At 43.1% G+C, this 19,414-nt stretch overlaps 1 protein-coding gene across 1 annotated transcript in view; it reads left to right on the top strand.

The window, feature by feature from the left end:
- The window catches only part of ATF7IP2 (activating transcription factor 7 interacting protein 2), a 130,743-nt gene that overhangs the window by 6,692 nt on the left and 104,637 nt on the right, over positions 1-19,414 (top strand). The window lies entirely within an intron of this gene.

Here is a 19,414-nt window from a genome sequence, read left to right as displayed (position 1 = left end):
TCAAGTGATCCTCCCACTTCAGCCTCTCGAGTACCTGGGACCATAGGTGCGAGTGCATGCCATCATGTCCAGCTAATTTTTGTATTTTTTGTACAGAGATGGGTTTCGCCATGTTACCCAGGCTAGGCTCAACCTTCTGGGCTCAAGTGATCCTCTCACCTAGGCTTCCCAAAGTGCTGGGATTAAAGACATGAGCCACCATGCCAGCCCCACATTTTCAATTACTCTGAATCCACAGGATCTTAGTCCCTGCACTGAGGAGATGACAGGAAATGATACTTCGCAATCACTAACTACAGAAGTAGTATAATTTTTTTTTAAATCATTAAGTCGGGTTCTGTCTTACTGTTAGAGTCCTCGCCAATGCACCACAGTCTCTCCTTGCAAAGTATCACCTGGAGTCCCTTGTCTCATGACCAAGAGAATTAAGGACCATGGACACAAAGAGTGAGGTTGGAGCAAAAGTTTAATATGCAAAAGAAGAAACTCTCCACAGCAGACATGGGTGAATGGGTTGCCAACTATAAAGCTGGGTCCAGGGGTTTCTATGGACTGGGAAGGGAAGAAATGTGCTGACTGGTCTTGGAGAAAGCCCTACTCAGCTTGCCTGGGACCAATCGGGGCTGAAGTGATGATTCATAGAGGCTTGGCTCACAGTCCAAAGCATGTCCAAAAAAGGAAAGGAAAGTGCCCACCAGAACCTACTGGAGCCTGCCATGTACATGCCCCCAAAAGGAGAAGGGGCTGTTTCCTGGAAGCCTGCTGATTATATAAAGGACAAAGGCATTTCTATGTTGGGTCTTGTTCCCATATCAGTGTAGCTGTGGGCTTGTCTTAGACACAAAGGACAAAGGCGTTTCTATGTTGGGCCTTGTTCCTTTATCTGAGTGGGCCATAGATTTCATTATCTGTGCCTTCAGCCTGATTTTTCAGGCTGTTTCTCTGTTTAAAGGAGTTTTACCAAGGACCCACCCTAACTGCTTAACTTTTTCTCTCACTAGTTCTTAGAGCAGTAAATGTTTTTTGTTTTTTAAGTGTTTGTATCAATGGTACTTCTAGCAGTCCGGCCGCAGGGGTTATTCAGGGATGCACTGAGAGGTAGTGAGGAGAATGATGAAAGAAAGACACAGAGAAGCGGGATTAGGAGGGACGGTCCCCCGATAGGGAAGCGACCCAAGCTCTGGTTTATTCAGTGCTTTTATACATGCCAGGGGTCAAAAGTCCACACAATAATTGTTTTTGTCTTCAATTGATGCGGCCTCCGCAGTCTGTCCTGTGCTAACCATTAACTAGGAAAAGCCATTCACAGCGCTTCACTGATCTGGTAAGAACAGGAAGCTACCCATAACAGGATCTTCAGTGGTCAGGTCTTTGCCATGCCACCTACTTCCCTGTCTGCAGGCTTTGCCAATGCGTGGGAATGTGAATTTGGCTCCCCACAGGTACTGGCTAGGCAAGGTGGCTCGCACCTGTACTCCCAGCACTTTGAGAGGCTGAGGCAGGAGGATTGCTTTAGCCCAAGAGTTCAAGAACTCAGGCAGTGCACCCAGAGTCAGCCTAGAGCAGTATATTTAACATATGTATGCTGTCTCTCTTCCCATGAGATCACAATGTTGTCTCTACTCTGGAAGCAGTTTACCCTCAACCCTGTTGTTTTATTAAGAGTGGAAGGATGTCTTCTGGTAGTGGGGTGTCCCACGTTCGTAGTGCAGGACGTTTGACCATCTTCAACTTAACAGACCTAGTCTGACCAAGGAGGCCCTCTCCTTCTGGAATCTGGGGTTCCAGTTAGTCTAGATGGGTCTCTTGGACAGGAATGTAAATATGGAAGCTTTGAGATTGCAATATTCTATCTATTTTATGGATGGAGAAGGCAAGAAAATTGGACTAGGGAAAGAAGCACAGGTGAGAAACAGAGAGTCTGGATGGCTTATCAATTCTACATTCCCTTATGCTACCAAAGCCTGGCTGTATTCCTCTGTCTTTTAATAAGTATCTTTTCCTTTCCTGTGAGCCACTTTGGGTTGTTTTTTGTTACTTGCCAACAGGCTAACTGGTAAAGATTCTGTCCTCTTTCCTGGAACAATTTATCTTTCGGAGAATTTCCCCCAACTCACCATTTGGCAATTACTGTTAAACTTTAATATATACATACCCTTTACAGCACTTTTTTTGTTCCAAGGTCTTATAATTTTTAGGAATAGAAGGGCAAGACTGAAAAGATTTCACTGCAACAATCTGTACAATAGAAAAAAAGGCAAAAATGTACATCATCTATGCCTGACTACTGGGAATTGATTAAGTAAATTACTATGCATCAACACAATGAAATGTGGTGTAGTTTTTAAGAAGAATGACTTAGCTCTATGCTCACGTGGAAAGATCTTCAAGACATGATTTTTTTTTTTTTTTTTTGTAATTGTTTGTTTGTTTTTGAGACAGAATCTTGCTCTGTCACCCAGGCTGGAGTACAGTGCTGTGAAATCAGCTCACTGCAACCTCTGCCTCCCGGGTTCAAGTGATTCTTCTGCCTCAGCCTCTCGAGTAGCTGGGATTACAGGTGCCCACCACCACCACCAGCTAATTTTTTTGTAGTTTTAGTAGAAATGAGTTTTCACCATGTTGGCCAGGCTGGTCTTGAATTCCTAACCTCAGGTGATCTGCCCACCTCAGCCTTTCAAAGTGCTGGGATTACAGGCGTGAGCCACCACGCCCGGTCAAGACATGATGTTTTGATTCATAAATGGCATAGTAGGACAAGCCCATTCATATAATAATCAAAACCCCAAATCTCTCTCTCTCTCTCTGTCTGTGTGTGTGTGTGTGTGTGTGTGTGTGTATCTATTTAGGGAAGTCTGTGAAGTTGTGCAAGGAAGGTTGGAGTAGGGGTATGAGTGGGTTTTGTTGTGAAGAGGTCATTTCAATTTCTACTGTATGGAATATGCCTTTATATTGTTTGAGTTTTATAAGGATGTCTACAGACGGAATATCTTTTAAAAAATCAAAATCATTTGATGAATTTGTGGTGGTTTCAAAATATGCTCACAAATTCTACGATACTCCTCCATTTAAGTGATGAAACTCGATTCCCCAACCGTTTGAATGTGGGATGTTCCAGGTTAAATTGTACTTTCCTGTCTGAGACCTGCGATCAACTATTTCTTCAGGAAGCCCTGGTTTCGTGGAGTGGGAAATAACATTTTAACTGAACACTGGGGGAGTTCATAGCCATCAGGTTGGTCATTGTTCCTGGGTTTTTCAGCATGGAAAGCTAGGAAATACATACTGCTTTTGCTTTCAAAAGAGTAAATAGATTGTGAGTTCAGTGTATGAAAGAGTTATTTGGATAAAGGTGCTTTCCTGATGTAGATGAATGTGAGGTTCCCCATTCTCCTTTTCTCAATTTCCTTTAGAAAGTTTGGTTGTCAACACACCATCCAATGTTTTCTTTTGGTAATGAATTTTCTGTGTTAGTTGAAAAGGGAAAAATAATTATCCCCTCTTTTTCTAATATAGTTGCTTGTCTCTGAATTGTTCAAACTAAATCGAGCTGTTGCATGACCAAAATTAGTATCTTTTTTGGGTTTAGCTAAATATTTTTTAAATAATATTTTTGATACCGAAAAGTAAAAAAGAAGCCTGGCACAGTGGGGAGCGCCTGTAATCCCAGCTACATGGGAGGCTGAGGGAGAATCGCTTGAGCCCCAGAGTTGGAGACTGCAGTGAGTTATGATTGCACCACTGTGCTCTGGATGACAGACTGAGATCCCAACTCTTAAAAAAAAAAAGAAGTTATGCTGAAAAAAAGAATAATAATTTTAAAATACAGTACTGCATAATCCCACTTAGAATAAATTCTAAAACAAGTGCAACTAATACATTTTAATTGAAAGAAGATGAGGAGTTTTATGGGGTTGGGGATCAGTGGTTGGGGGATGATTGCAAAGGGCATAAGGGAATTTGGGGTGGTGATGGAAGTTCATCTTTGGTATGACAATGTCTATACTTCTCCAAACTCATTGTACACTTAAAATATGTGCCTTTTGCTTTATGTAATTTTTACATCCATAAAGTTGACTTCACTAAAAAAGAAAAAAATTTTGGAATGACTCAAACTTGAACTCATATGATGGAAACAAATATCGAAGCAAAGTCTCACTTTAGTAAAATATTTGAAATAATGTATACAGAAATGGACCACAGATGCAGAGCCTACTTCCGATGTAAGCATCTTGGAGACTAGCCTTTGATCCCTTTAAGTAAATGGCCAGGAATATGCTGGGTTTGTTTGTGCTGGCTACTAGACTGATAAGCATCAAGTCATGTCAACGTTTCCCATCAACACACTGCAGACGGGACACTGATAACAAGCATATAGTAAACAGGCAGACAGATAACCTAAGTCTATTCCCTCCAGGGAGGGACCAAAAATGTACAAAAACTCTCCCAAATCTGGAGGGGTGATATGGTTTGCCTCTGTGTCCCCACTCAAATGTCTTCTCAAATTGTAATCCCCATGTGTCAAGAGAGGAATCTGGTGGGAGGTGATTGGACTGTGGAGACGGTTTCCCTCATGCCGTTCTTATGATAGAGAATTCTCAGGAGATCTGATGCTTTAAAAGTGGCAGTTTCAGCCAGGCACAGTGGCTCACACCTGTAATCCCAGCACTTTGGGAGGCTTAGGTGGGCAGATCACAAGCTCAAGAGATCGAGACCATCCTGGCTAACAAGGTGAAACACCATCTCTACTAAAAATACAAAAAATTAGCTGGGCGTGGTGGCACGTGCCTGTAGTCCCAGCTACTGGGGAAGCTGAGGCAGGAGAATCCTTTGAACCCAGGAGGCGGAGGTTGCAGTGAACCAAGATAGCACCACTGCACTCCAGCCTGGGTGACAGAGCAAGACTCCATCTCAAAAAAAAAAAAAAAAAAAAAAAAAGTGGCAGTTTTCCCTGCACACTCTCTCTTTCCTGACACGATGTAAGACGTGCCTTGCTTCCCCTTCACTTTCTGCCATGATTGTACATTTCCTGAGCCCTTCCAGACACTCCGAACGGTAAGTCAATTAAACCTCCTTTCTTTATAAATTACCCAGTCTTGGGTAGTATCTTCATAGCAGTGTGAGAATGGACTAATACAAGGGGGGAAAGCAGTGGTCTCCTGCTGGACTCATCACTCCACTTGGGCCTTATGTTTGGTACTGATACAATTATCACAGTTTCCTTATTGGACACAGGAGGGTAGGTAAGGCAGAGTAGAGTTTCTTTGTTTCTTTTTGTTTGTTTGTTTGTTTTTTGAGACAGTTTCACACTTGTCACCCAGGCTGTAGTGCAATGACACAATCTCGGCTCACTGCAACCTCTGCTTCCCGAGTTCAAATGATTCTCCTGCCTCAGCCTTCTGAGTAGCTGGGATTACAGGCATCTGCCACCATGCCTAGCTAATTTTTGTGTTTTTAGTACAGACAGGGTTTCACCATGTTGGCCAGGCTGGTCTCGAACTCCTGACTTCAGGTGATCCACCCGCCTTGGCCTCCCAAATTGCTGGGATTACAGGCATGGGCCACCATGCCTGGCACAGAGTCGAGTTTTATTAAGTGACAGAAAGTTCTCAGTAAAGACAGGGGTCCTGAAAGTGGGTTGCTACCAACAAGGTCAGCCCCAGGGTTTTTTGTTTTGTTTTTTGACATGGAGTCTTGGTCTGTTGCCCAGGCTGGAGTGCAATGTCACGATCTCGGCTCATTGCAACCTCCGTCTCCCAGGTTCAAGCGATTCTCCTGCCTCAGCCTCCCAAGTAGCTGTGATTACAGACATGCACCACCATGCCTGGCTAATTTTTGTATTTTTGGTAGAGACGGGATTTCACCATGTTGGCCAGGCTGGTCTCAAACTCCCGACCTCAAGCAATCTGCCTGCCTCAGCCTCACAAAGTGCTGCAATTACAGGTGTGAGCCACCATGCCCAGCCTTCCCCGAGGCTTGTATCCTTCCTTTCTAGGGGTGTTTTTCTCATTTGCATCGTACACAAACCTCTGCTTCCTGGATGCTTCCTGGTCCCAGTTGTTAGTGCGCAGGTGCATTCTTGTCTATAGTTATTCCATCTTAGTTATTAGCCATAAGCACCACAGAAAAGCCCACTGAGGGGGGGTAAAACTGCTCTGCAGATGTCATATTAATGATATTATAATGAGCTTGGGTCAGGTTAAGGACATTTAGTTGATTTATTGTGCCTGTGTCTAAGTTGGGACGAACATCCTTTTGAGCAAAAATTCCGGTAAAAGAGGAAGTTCTTAACCACATTTCCATCTGCTAGCTGCATAACAGGGGTGCTACGGGGGCATTCCTGTAGGCACTATCTTTCTTCTGAGGTCCTCCCCCTCTATCTGCCTAACCAGCCCCTGTCTCTTCTCTCACAGTCGTGTGGGGAGTCCAGGGAGCTAGGAACCCGGTACGTTTACCCATTTGTGTAATTTTCACTGTGTAAATATTTCCATAAACTATATTATCAAAGATATAGTCTGCAATACCATCTGTGGTGAGGCACCTTTCTTTTTTTTTATTTTTGTTTTTCTGGTTTTTTTTTTTTTTTTTTTTTTTTTTGGTGGTAGGGGGACAGAGTCTCCCTCTGTCACCCAGACTGGAGTGTAATGGCTCGATCTCAGCTCACTGCAACCTCTGCCCCACACCCCAGGTTTAAGCAATTCTCCTGCCTCAGCCTCTCGAGTAGCTGGTATTATAGGCTCCCACCACCATGCCTGACTAATTTTTGTATTTTTAGTAGAGATGGGGTTTCACCACATTGGCCAGGCTGGTCTCAAACTTCTGACCTCAGGTGATCTGCCCACCTCGGCCTCCCAAAGTGCTGGGATTGCAGGCATGAGCCACTGTGCCCAGCCAAGGCACCTTTCTTTTAACCACATCCCTGTGCCTAGCTCTGATACCCATTGATGTGAATTCCCCAAAACTAAAGCTTTAACAAGAGTGGAATAATTTTATAGTTCACAGGCTGAGTGCATTCTAAGAGTATATAAGCTCGTTCTATTTTAGTTATGTCAACCTGAAATAATTGAAAGGCTCAAAATCCAGTTTTAAAGAGTTTACTCAAGTGAAAAGCTGGGAATGGCTTTTCACCTGAATAAACCTTTCTCACACAAAGACTTCACAGCTATCACAATGTCTAAGATGGAATGTTAAATATACTCTTTTAAATTGGCAAGGAGGCCAGGTCTGGTGGCTCACGCCTGTAATCCCAGCACTTTGGGAGGCCAAGGCGAATGGGTCACCTGAGGTCAGGAGTTCAAGACAAGCTTGACCAATATGGTGAAACCCCGTCTCTACTAAAAATATAAAAATTAGCAAACGTAGTAGCATGCCCCTGGAATCCCAGCTACTCGGGAGGCTGAGGCAGGAGAATTGCTTGAACCCAGGAGGCAGAGGTTGCAGTGAGCCAAGATCCTGCCACTGCGCTCTACCCTGGGCAACATCTTGAGGAAAAAAAAAAAAAAAAAAACATGGAAAGGAAACAGTCCCCCAAAGTCTTACCTCATTCTAGCATTAGCCCAAAAGTGTGACTCCAAAGTCTCATCAGAGACAAGGCAAGTCCCTTCTGCCTAGGAGCCTGTAAAATAAAAAGCAAGTTAGTTATTTCCAAGATGCAATGGGGGTACAGGCGTTCGTTAATTGTTCCCATTCCGAATGGGAGAAATTGGCCAAAATAAAAGGGCTACAGGCCCCATGAAAGTCGGAAACCTAACAGGGCAGTCATTTTCTTATCTGGAGACGTGAGCACTAGAGAAAATGGAATCAGTGTACTCAAGTTAAAAGCTAAGTTCTTGCTCACATACACAGAAAACAAAGGAAATTAACAGGATTATGTTTTCTTTTTTTTTTTTTTTTTTTTGAGATGGAGTTTTTTGCTCTTGTTGCCCATGCTGGAGTGCAATGGCGTGATCTCACCTCACTACAACCTTCACCTCCCAGATTCAAGGAGTAGCTGGGATTACAGGTGCCCACGACCATACCTGGCTAGTTTTTGTATTTTTAGTAGAGACGGGATTTTACCATGTTGGCCAGGCTGGTCTCAAACTCCTGACCTCATGATCTGCCCGCCTCGGCCTCCTAAAGTACTGGGATTACAGGCGTGAGCCACCAAGCCTGGCCTGAGGATTATAAAGTTTTCTATACAAGACTAATTTAACAATTTAATCTGTTACAGATTGCATTCCTTTTTTTTTTTTTTTTTTTTTTTGAGGTGGAGTTTTACTCTTGTTGCCCAGGCTGGAGTGCAATGGCGTGATCTCAGCTCACCTCAACCTCCACCTCCCGGGTTCAAGCAATTCTCCTGCCTCAGCCTCCCAAGAAGCTGGGATCACAGGGCCACAACACTCGGCTAATTTTTGTATTTTTAGTAGAGATGGGGTTTCTCCATGTTGGTCACGCTGGTCTCCCAACTCCTGACCTCAGGTGATCTGCCCGCCTCAGCTTCCCAAAGTGTTGGGATTACAGGCATGAGCCACCGCCCCTGGCCACTACAGTTTGTATTCTTGACCACAGGGTTTGTTTTCTTACAGCTGGTGTTCATTTCCTTTCCAATTTATTTATTTATTGAGATGGAGTTTCTCTATTGTCGCCCAGTCTGGAGCGCGATGGCATGATCTCAGCTCACTGCAAGCTCTGCCTTCCGGGTTTAAGCAATGCTCCTGCCTCAGCCTCCCAAGTAGCTGGGATTACAGGTGCCTGCCACCACGTCCAGCTAATTTTTGTATTTTTAGTAGAGATGGGGTTTCACCATGTTGGCCAGGCTGGTCTCAAACTCCTGACCTCAGGTAATCTGACTGCCACGGCCTCCCAAAGTGCTGGGATTACAGGCATGAGCCACTGCACCCGACAGCTTGTTTATTTATTTATGTAAATTCTTATTTTTTTTTAGAGATAGGTCTTGCAGGCCACGCACAGTGTGATCTCAGCACTTTGGGAGGCCAATATGGGCGAATCACAAGGTCAAGAGTTTGAGACCAGCTTGGCCGACATGGTGAAACCCATCTCTACTAAAAATACAAAAATTAGCCGGCTGTTGTGGTGCGCGCCTGTGATCCTAGCTTCTCGGGAGGCTCAGGCAGGAGAATTGCTTGAACCTGGGAGGTGGAGGTTGTGGTGAGCTGAGATCATGCCACTGCACTCCAGCCTGGGCGACAGAGCGAGACTCTGTCTCAGGAAAAAAAAAAATGGGGGGGGTGAGTCTTGCTCTGTCGCCCAGACTGGAGTACAGTGGCTTGATCATAGCTCACTGCAGCCTCAAACTTCTGGGGTCAAGCAATCCTCCCACCTCAGCCTCCCAAGTAGCTAGGACCACAAGCATGTGCCACCATAAGTGTCGAATTAAAAAAAAAGTTTTGTAGGACAAGGACAAAGTCTTGCTGTGTTGCCCAGGCTGATCTTGAACTCCATGCTTCAAGGAATTCTTGCCCTCAACCTCCCAAAGTGCTGGGATTACAGGCATGAGCCACCATACCCGGCCCTATATATGCTTGCTTTATGTAAAAAATATTTTATTATGTAAGAGTCAAATTATGTATTTTCTTTTCTGAATTAGTTATCCATTGCTGTGCAACAACCCCAAAACTTCAAACAAAAACCGCTTAGCATCTCACAGTTTCTGAATATCAGGAATCCAGGTAAAGCTTAGCTGGGTGCTTCTCAAGATTGTGCAGGGGGTTCCGGTCGAGCTGTCAACTGTAGTCAGCTCAAGACTACTGGGCCAGGCACAATGGCTCGCTTCTGTAATCCCAGCACTTTTGGAGGCCAAGATGGCAGTATCACCTGAGGTCAGGAGTTCGAGACCAGCTGGCCAACATGGTGAAACCCCATCTCTACTAAAAATACAAAAATTAGCTGGGCGTGGTGGCGCATGCCTGTAATCCCAGCTACTGGGGAGGCTAACTCAGGAGCATCGCTTGAACCTGGGAGGTGGAAGCTGCATTGAGCCATGATTGCACCACTGCATTCCAGCCTGGGTGACAGAGCAAGACTCTGCCTGAAAATAAATAAATAAATAAATAAATAAATAAATAAATAAATAAATAAATAAATAAAAAATAAATAAATAAATAAATAAATAAATAAATAAATAAATAAATAAAAAGACTCTACTGGGGCTGAGGATCCACTTCCAAGCGCACTCACATGGTTGTTGGTGGGCAACAATTTCTCATGGTGAGCCTTTTTATAGGAATGCTTACAATTTTCAAACATGTTTCCGAGAGAACCAGGGAAGGTTCCCAAGACAGAAGTCACAGACTTGCCGTAACCTAATCTCGGAAATGACATCTGATCATTCCTGCCATATTCTATTTGTTAAAGGCAGGTCAAGGCTGGGTGCAGTGGCTCACACCTGTAATCCCAGCCCTTTGGGAGGCCAAGGCAGGCAGATTACCTGAGGTCAGAAGTTTGAGACCAGCCTGACCAACATGGAGAAACCCTATCTCTACTAAAAACACAATGGCCAGCTAATGCCTGTAATCTCAGCTACTCAGGAGGCTAAGGCAGGAGAATCACTTGAACCTTGGAGGCAGAGGTTGCGGTGAGCTGAGATTGCAACATTGCACTCCAGCCTGGGCAACAAGAGCGAAACTCCATCTCAAAAAAAAAAAAAAAAAAAAAAAAAAAAAAAAGAAAAAAAAAGGCAGTTCAAGTTCAACACATACTCAGTAAGAGGGGAATTAAAAAGGTATGATTCCCAGGTGGGGATCACTGAGAGTCATCTTAGAAGCTATGGACATTACCCCCAAAGTCTTCAAGTAAAGTTAACCTTCCATAAAAATGAAATGTGCTTGTGGTTTGGCTACGAATTTCCCTTGACCTAGCACTGCATATTACTGCATATTCCTACATATTCCAGTTTGAGAAGCCCAGTTTATGCCACATGAGTAAAAAAAGACATCTCAATATCCAGTCTTTATTCTGGCAGAGACTAAGAAACTGAGCAATAGGCCGGGTGCGGTGGCTCACTCGGGTAATCCCAGCACTTTGGGAGGCCAAGGCGGGCGGATCACGAGGTCAGGAGATTGAGACCCTCCTGGCTAACCTGGTGAAACCCCGTCTCCACAAAAAATACAAAAAATTAGCCGGGCATGGTGGCAGGCACCTGTAGTCCCAGCTACTTAGGAAGCTGAAGCAGGAGAATGGCGTAAACCTGGGAGGCAGAGCTTGCAGTGAGCCGAGATCGTGCCACTGCACTCCAGCTTGGGCGACAAAGCGAGACTCCATCTCAAAAAAGAAAGAAAGAAAGAAAGAAACTGAGCAATAGTTCTAAATGCTGGCTGCATATTAGATCTAGCTGAAGAGCTTCTAAAAAAAATCCTGGCTGGTCACAGTAGCTCATGCCTGTAATCCCAACAGTTTGGGAGGCCAAGAAGAGAGGATTACTTGAGGCCAGGAGTTTGAGATCAGCCTAAGCAACATAGCAAGACTCCATCTCTACAAAAAATAAAAATTAGCTGAGGGCGGTGGCATGTGCCTATAGTCCCAGCTACTCATGAAGCTGAGGCCAGAAGATCACTTCAGCCCAGGAGGTTGAGCCTACAGTGAGCTATGATTACACAACTGCATTCCAGCCTGGGTCACAGAGCGAGGCCCTGTCTCAAACAAAAAAAATAATAATAAATTAAATTTAAAAATAAATAAATAAAAATCCCAGCTGGGTGCAGTGGCTCATGATCATAATCCCAGCACTTTAGGAGGCCAAGGAAGGAGGATTGCTTGAGGCCAGGAGTTTAAGACCAGCCTGGACAGTGCAGTGTGACCCCATCTCTAAAAATTCCCAATACACAGATCCCCACCTGGACCAATAAAATCTGAATATCTAGAATATAGAACAGATTAGGTGATTACAAAGAACTGAACAGCTTTGTTGAGGTATAACTGACATACATTAAACTGGATTTGGTGATGTTTTATTTTTGTTTCTGCTTTCCTTGAATAACGTAATTTTAATCTGCAGTCTGAATAGAAAAACCTCTGATCTTGAAGAAGAAAAAGACAAACAAGTTATCCTATTATTATTATGATTTGTCTTTTATTCCATCTGTATGATAACAGAATCCTGGAGAAGTGATAAAAGGTGGAAAGAAGATAAAAGTAAATGGAAACAACAAGGAAAAGAACAAAATCTATTTGAGATGTAATCATAATATAATAGAGGGAGCTAAACAGTGTTTCTCAAACTATCTTCAGTGAAATATCAGTTGTTTTTTTCCCCCAACCCTTTGCAAACATACTACTTTTGTAAAATACAATAATATTTTCTTAGCAATGTTAAATTGCTACTTAGATGCCAAATTCTTATTGTCCCTTTCTATACTTATCTCAAAGCAAACCAGTAACACTTTGCAGATTGGTGCAAGTCTGCAGACCTCACACTGGCTAGCACTATCTATCCAATCATGGGCTCAATTATCACTTGGTCCTTACCTCAGTGTTGACAAAAAGACTCTTAAGATGTGTCTGACACCAGTTTACATAGCTTAAGGTTACAAGGCAAACGCTATAGTATGCAGGTTAATAGTTATCTCATGAAACATCTCAACTTCTCAGGTACAGCTTCTAGGTGACTCTACCATATGGAGAATGTTTAATTGTGCGAGATAGGGTTGAAGAAGATGCAGACTTACTTTCAATTCAGGAAGGTTTCTCCCCTTCCGTTATTTACTTTTTATCCCTAAAAAGCAGTTTTCATTGAAATATGATATTTTATTGATTAGCTTTTGCCCCATGTAACAAGCCAGCCCAAAACTCACTGGTTTGAAACTACAAACATTTATTAGCTCAAAGTTATTCAGGCTAGCAGTCTGGGAAGGACTCAGCTATGTTGAGCATGGGCTTAATTTATTTATTCTTCATTGCACGTGTTCAAATACCAGGACACTTGGTTGGGCAGGATGAAATGGCTGGGATAATTGAAGCTACTCTCCGCACGATCTCTCTTTCTCCAGCAAGCTAGCCTGGACTTGTCCACATGGTGGCAGAACTCCCAAGAGTGGCAAGTGGCAAGAGAGAGCAAGTCCCACTGCACAAGCCTCTTTCAGGGACTTGTTACATTGTTACCACCTGAGTGGGTTCTTGCCCACTGCCCATAGAGCCAACACTAAGACAGCAGTTGTTGCTGTTAGGAAAGAGTTTAATTATTGTGAGACAACTGAGTGGGAGAACAAGAGATATTTCTCAAAGCCACCTCCCTGAGGATTCAGAGGTTAGGATTTTTTGTTTTTTTGTTGGTTTTTTGTTTGTTTGTTTTTGTTTTTGTTTTTTGAGATGGAGTCTGGCTCTATTGCCCATGCTGGAGTGCAGTGGTACAGTCTTGGCTCACTGCAAACTCTGCCTCCTGGATTCAAGTGATTCTCCCGCCTCAGCCTCCCAAGTAGCTGGGATTACAGGTGCCCATCACCATGCCCAGCTAATTTTGTATTTTTAGTAGAGACAGGATTTCACCATGTGGGCCACACTGGTCTCAAACTTCTAACCTCAAGTGATCCACCCACCTTGGCCTCCCAAAGTACTAGGATTACAGGCATGAGGCACTGAACCCAGCCAGTGGCTAGGATTTTTAAAGGATAGTTTGGTGGGCAGGTGTATTAGTCCGTTTACACACTGCTATAAAGAACTGCTCAAGACTGGGTAATTTATAAAGAAAAGAGGTTTAATTGACTCACAATTCCACGTGGCTGGAGAGGCCTTAGAACATACAATTATAGCAGAAGGAAAAGCAGGCATGTCTTACATGGCAGCAGGCAAGACAGAACGTAAGAGCGCAGGAAAAACTACCATTCATAAAACCATCAGATCTCATGAGAATTCACTCACTAATACAAGAATAGCATGGAGGAACCACCCCCATAATCTAATCACTTCCCTTTCTTGACACATGGGAATTATAATTCGAGGTGAGATTTGCATGGGGACACAGAGCCAAACCGTATCAGCAGGGGTCCAGAGAATGGGTTCTGCTGATTGATTAGGGATGAAATCATAGCAGTGTCTAAGCTGTCTTCATGAGCTGAGTCAGTCCCTGCAAAATAGGGGAGTCATACGACCAGTCAAGTCAGTTCCTTGGCTGGGGACATGGGCCACTGATCCAGATGGTGTCAGCTGGTCCTCTTGCAGGTAAAGCCTGAAAAATATCCCAAAGACCAGTCTTAAGTTTTACAATAGTGTTTGTGACTGCCAGTTACTATGGAAAGCAAGCTGAGAAACAATGGCAGGTTATCATTTAACTATGCCAATAGCTTAGTAGAAAAGTCTGTGGGAGGTGAGATTTCTGGTGGTCAAAGGCACCTGGCAGCTCCCTTGACAAGTCTAACATCTGGAAGCCATCTAAGAGGTCTGTGTGATTTAAGAATTGTTGTTTAACAAAAAAGAAAGTTCATTAACCTTTTGGTTAGCCTGCCTTGGGGCTAGGACAAGAAGATAATCAATTATTAGTGACTACCACTTATTGAACCGACTATGTGCAGGCAATCATGAATGGAGGAAGAAAAGGTCAGAGAGAAAGGAAAATATCTTTTTTATTTATTTGAGACAGGATCTTGCTGAAGTTCAGACTGGAGTGCAGTGATGAGATCATAGCTCACTGCAGCCACAACCTCCAAGGCTTCAGTGATTCTCCCGCCTCAGCCTCCTGAGTAGCCAGGACTACAGCCACGTACCACTAATATTTTTTCTCTTTTTTTGTAGAAATGGGGTCTCGTTGTTGCCTAGGCTGGTCTCAAAATCCTGGGCTCAAATGACCCTCCCTCCTCAGCCTCCCGAAGTGCTGGCATTACAAGCATGAGCCACTGTGCCTGACCAAATTTTTAATATATTTTTGTAGAGAGAGAGTCTCACTATGTTGCCCAGGCTGGTCTTGAATTCCTGGCCTCAAACTATCCTCTTGCCTCAGCCTTCCAAAGTGCTGAAATTACAGGTGTGAGCCACAATGTCTGGCCCATATTCTGATTATACCCTATTATTGGTGGGCATTTGGGGCACATTCCGTTTTGGATTATTGCAGATAGTGCTGCTATGCACATTCTGGTATATGTCATTTGGTTATACACACATATGCATTTCTGTTGTTACAAACTTAGGAGTAGAATGGCTGGACACGGTGGCTCATGCCTGTAATCCCAACACTTTGGGAGGCCAAGGCGGGTGGATCACAAGGTCAGGAGTTCGAGACCAGCCTGGCCAGTATGGTGAAACCCTGTCTCTACTAAAAATACAGAAAAACATTAGCCAGGCGTGGTGGCGGGCCCCTGTAGTTCCAGCTACTCAGGAGGCTGAGGCAGGAGAATTGCTTGAACCCAGGAGGTGGCAGTGAGCTGAGATCGTGCCGCTGCTCTCTGGCCTGGGTGACAGAGCAAGACTCTGTCTCAAAAACAACAACAACAACAACAAAACAAAACAAAACAAAAACTAGGAGTAGAATTGGTGGGGCATGAGGCATTACTGTATTCAGATTTAGTAGATATTGTCAAAGTTTTGCCAATACAAACTGTACCATACACCTGGACTTTGTACAATTGGTACAAAGTCAAATTGTACCAATTGCACTCCCATCAGCAGCACATGAGAGTCCTTGGTGTTGCATATTCTCTCCAACACTTGATATTTTTGACCTTGTCATTTTAGCCTATCTGGTAGGTATGCAGTGGATCACACTATGGTTGTAATTTGCATTTTCCTAATTCATATGGTTGAACATTTTTGTATTGTTTATCGGCCATTTGGATATCCTCATTTGTAAAGTGTCTGTTCAAAATATGTGTGATCTTTTTTTTTTTTTTTTTGGTTGGGTTGCCTATCACTTTTAGTGATTTGTAAGTGTTCTTTACATATTGTGGATATAAACCTACTTTGGGATATATAAATTGTGAATATTTACTCCTCTTCTGTGGATTACTTTTTAATTCTCCCAGTGGAGTATTTTGATAAGCAGAAGTGCTTATTTTCACCAGGCACAGTGGCTCATGCCTGTAATCCCAGCACTTTGGGAGTCAAAAGTGGGCAGATCACAAGGTCAGGAGTTTGAGACCAGCCTGGCCAACATGGTGAAATCCCGTCTCTACTAAACATACAAAAATTAGCCAGGCGTGGCGGTACATGCCGGTAATCCCAGCTACTTGGGAGGCTGAGGCAGGAGAATCACTTGAACCTGAGAGGTGGAGGTTGCAGTGAGCCAACATTGCACCACTGCACTCCAGCCTGGGTGACAGTGCAAGGCTCCATCTCGAAAAAAAGAAAAGAAAAGAAAAGGGGCTTATTTTCTTTCTTTCTTTCTTTCTTTCTTTTTTTTTTTTTTTTTTTTTGGGAGCCTCACTCTGTTGCCCAGGCTGGAGTACAGTGGCATGATCTCGGCTCACTGCAACCTCTGCCTCCCAGGTTCAAGTGATTCTCCTGCCTCATCCTCTAATTTTTGTATTTTTAGTAAAGATGGGGTTTCACCACGTTGGCCAGGTTGGTCTTGAACTCCTGACCTCGTGATCCGCCTGCCTCCATCTCCCAAAGTGCTGGGATTACAGGCATGAGCCACTGCACCCAGCTGTGCTTATTTTTAAGGTTATCCAAATTATCCATTTTCCCAGTGAGTGCTTTTTGCATCCTGTTTAAGAAATGTTTGCCTAATTTGGTTATAAAAATGCTCTTAACATTTTCTTCTAATAAATGAATTATCTTACCTTTAACAGTTGAAACAAACTGGAGTTATCAGGAATTGAGTGTGTGTGTGTGTGTGTGTGTGTGTGTGTGTGTGTGTGTGTGTGTGTGTGTCATGAGACAGAGGGCAAAATATGTTTTTTTTTTCAAATGAATGGCCACTTGACCCAGCACCACTTAGTATTTAAAAAAACTGTTTCCCTATAGGATTGCTATATCACTTATTTAGGGATATAGCATGTTATCTACCATCTTATTTAATATCTCTTAATAATGCTTTGTCATTTTCAGTATGGAAGTATTGCACATTTTTTCCTTAGAGTTACACTTAGGTATGATATATTTTCATGCTTTTGGAAATAGTACTACTTTAAAGTTTTCATTTATTAATTGTGATATATACAAACACAACTGATTTTTCTATATTGGCTTTGTATCTGGCAATCTTATTAAATTCATTTATTAATAATGTGTCAGTAGATTTTTGGGGGGGATTTTAACATACACAATTTTGCCATTTGCAAAAAATCAGGCTTTTGTTTGTCTGTTTTGAGACAGGGTCTTGCTCTGTTGCCCAGGCTGGAGTGCAGTAGTGAAGTGATGGCTCACTGCAGCCTTGATGTCCTGGGCTCAAGTGATCCTCCCACTTCAGCCTCTCAAGCATGTGGGACTACAGGCACATACCAGCATGCCCAGCTTTTTTTTTTTTTTGCTAGTTTTGTGGAAGTAGGCTCTCACTATACTGCCCAGGCTGGTCTCAAACTCCTGTTGCTCAAGTGATCCTCCTGCTTTAGCCTCCTAAAGTGCTAGGATTACAGGCGTGGGCCACCATGCCTACCATGTGGTATATTACAGAGAATGTTCCATGTATATGGAAGAATTGTGTGTTTTCCTGTTTTCAGGTAGAATGTCCTCCATTTATCTGTTAGGTCTGGTTAGTGTATACTATTGTTCAAGTTTTCTACCTTCTATTTGGTCTTATGTCTAGTGGTTCTATGCATTATTGAAAGTGGGGTATTGAAGTCTCCACGATAATTTTAGAATTGTCTAGTTTTTCCTTCATTTCTCTCAGGTTTTGCCTCATACATTTTTGAACTCAGTTGTTAGGTGCATATATGTTTATAATTGCTATATTTTCTTTATGAATTGACCCTTTTATCAATATATAATGCCACTCTGACTCATGCAAAATCTACTTTGTCTAATATTAAGATAGCCACTCTGTCTTTTTGTTACTATTTACATAGAATATGTATTTTTATCTTTTCACTTTCAACCTACTTTTATCTTTGCATCTAAAGTAAATCTCTTATAGAAGATACATAGTAGGATTGTGTTTATTTTTTAAATCCATTCTGTCAATCCAACTCTGCTTTTAATTGGAGACTTTATTCTATTCACATTTAAAGTAATTGCTGATGAGGAAGGACTTACTTGTCATTTTTCTACTTGGTTTTTCTATGTCTTTTTTTTTTAATTGGAAATGAAATCTCATTCTGGTGCCCAGACTGGAGTGCAGTGGCGCAATCTGGGCTCACTTCAACCTCCACCTCCCAGGTTCAAGTGATTCTCTGGCCTCAGCCTCCTGAGTAGCTGGGATTACAGGCATCCACCACCGTGGCTGGCTAATTTTTGTATTTTTAGTAGAAACGGGGTTTCACCATGTTGGCCACGGTGGCCTCAAACTCTTGACTTCAATTGATCTACCTGCCTTGGCCTCCCAAACTGCTGGGATTACAGGTATGAGCCACCACTCCTGGCCTCTCCATGTCTTTTTATGATGTTGCTCCTCAATTCTTCCATTACCTTTTTCTTTTGTGCTTAGGTGATATTTTTGTAGTGTACCATTTTTATTTATTTCTCATTTCCTTTTCTGTGAATTTTTTTTCTTTTTTTTTTTGTGACAGAGTCTCACTCGGTCACCCAGGCTGGAGTGCAATGGCGCGATCTCTGCTCACTGCAATCTCCGCCACCTGGGTTCAAGCAATTCTCCTGCTTCAGCCTCCTGAATAGCTGGGATTACAGGCACCCGCCACCACACCTAGCTAATTTCTGTATTTTTAGTAGAGATGGGGTTTCACCATCTTGGCCAGGCTGGTCTCGAACTCCTGACCTCACATGATCCACCTGCCTCGGCCTCCCAAAGTGCTGGGATTACAAGTGTGAGCCACCATGCCTGGCATGTTAATTTTTAAAAATTTATTTTCTTAGTGGTTACCTGAAGATTACAACTAGACACTTTAGGTACTGTATTATTAACACCTAAATTCAATAGCATACAGAATTCCTGCTCTTATACAGTTCCTTACCTCCCCATATGTTATTGCTATCACAATTTTTTGTTTGTTTGTTTTTTGAGACATGGTCTTGCTCTTTTACCCAGGCTGGAGTGCAGTGGCACGATCTTGGCTCACTGCAACTTCTGCCTCCTAGGTTCAAGTGATTCTCCTGCTTCAGCCTCCCAAGTAGCTGAGATTACAGGCGCCTGTCACCACGCCCAACTGATTTTTGTAGTTTTAGTAGAGACAGGGTTTTGCCATGTTGGCCAGGCTCGTCTCAAACTCCTGACCTCCGGTGATCTGTCTGTCTTGGCCTCCCAAAGTGCTCAGATTACAGGCATGAGCCACCGCACTCAGCCGTATCACAAATTTTATCTTTATCCATTGTGTACCTATTATCATAGACTTATTTTTGTATGTTTAAAATCACACAGAAATAAAATAAGGGGCAA

Source organism: Hylobates moloch, unplaced genomic scaffold, assembly GCF_009828535.3.
Source record: "Hylobates moloch isolate HMO894 unplaced genomic scaffold, HMol_V3 SCAFFOLD_23, whole genome shotgun sequence".
Lineage (NCBI taxonomy): Eukaryota > Metazoa > Chordata > Mammalia > Primates > Hylobatidae > Hylobates > Hylobates moloch.
Note: the sequence above shows the minus strand (reverse complement) of the source record. Positions and strands in the feature narration are given on the sequence as shown.